Raw genomic sequence first — 1,446 nt, 5'->3', positions numbered from 1 at the left:
TTTCAGTTATTCCTCTTTTCTGGGTCCCACAGTGTATAGTATGAAATGTTATTAAATGTATCAATTCATGTAAATACCACCATGATCAGTATATAAAACTTCCATTACCATAAAGAAACTCTTTTATGCTACCCCCCATCCCCTTCATTACCCTTATATCCATTTTCTCTTCAGTGAGACCTGGACCTGAATTGCCAGCCCTTTATCAACCCCTCATTCCTTTTGACATGTCAGTGGTAATTCTTTCACAAATCCATATGGAGAGAGAAATCCACTTGGCTCAGGGGGCTTATTTCCTCCCCTCATAGAGAAATGGTTCAGCAGGTCTGAATCAACTTAGCAAAGAACAGGCTGACACTAGCCTTGGGATGTAAGGCTCTGTTTCTAACAAAAGCCATACTCTCCTAGGATGCTCCCATTCACATAGTCATCTCCCTGGTCTCTACTCATACATAGCACATTGTGGTGGCAGGGTACCTCTCTGGGAACCTTTCCTATGACAGGTGAAATCATGGTATTTCTCTGCTTAAGCCCTGCTCTGTGGGGAATGATAGGAATATTTGTGTAAGCTCCACAGGATATTTGTGTAAGCTCCATTCCTCTGTGTGTTTGTGCCCCATTCCCCTATTCCTGAACCCTATTTTACATTTATACCATGGAGCCCTAATGGTGTGGGTGTCCATGCCACCAATATAATGCCACTAGGGGATGGTTCCCCGCGTGGCCCCTCCACCCCCACCCCCCACTTGTATGTCCCCACATTGGAACAGAGTAGAGCCTGGAGCTGGGCACTTCAGGTGGCTGGCATTCAGCAGTGACAGAGGCCAAATGGCCCAACATGCCTCTCGAGAATGTCTCTGTTTTGTAGAAGAACAAAAACAGACTCAGTTTTCCTTGCTTCAGATCTTTGCCTGCTTTCTTTTTTCTCTCTTTTTTTCTCTCATTTTTCTTTTCCATCCTCTCCTCCCCTGAACCTAAAAACATTAACAGATAACCTACAAGACTTACAAAGAAAGCTCTCCAAATAACCGTTCTGACAGTTGCCAAAATGAGATTGCACCAAAGATCCTGAGAAAGAACATGAAAAACCAAATACATGCTACTATTCCATCCACAAGTTTTATAGCAGTTACAGAGAAAACTGTAGCCAGGAACACACATGTACCACTTCTTCTCCTTGTCTATAAAAACTCCAATATTTCTTTGGCTTAGGGAGTTACCTACTTTTGAGTTGCTCCCAGATGCCCATCAGCTAATTAAAGCCTTCAACCTCTATTTGATTAACTTTACCTATTTTGCCTCCTTGGGAAGTTTTTCTGTCCAACATTTCTTTGAGAACAGGAAATGCAACATAATTGCCTGCATCTGCAATAACCTGCAAATGGATAGTAAGAGGACAGGACTCTGCAGCTGAAACAGGCAGAAATAGGCAGCTACTGGAAGCTG

The sequence above is a fragment of the Panthera onca genome, chromosome C2 (genome assembly GCF_046562875.1).
Source record: "Panthera onca isolate mPanOnc1 chromosome C2, mPanOnc1 haplotype 2, whole genome shotgun sequence".
NCBI lineage: Eukaryota > Metazoa > Chordata > Mammalia > Carnivora > Felidae > Panthera > Panthera onca.
This window is presented reverse-complemented; position numbering follows the sequence as displayed.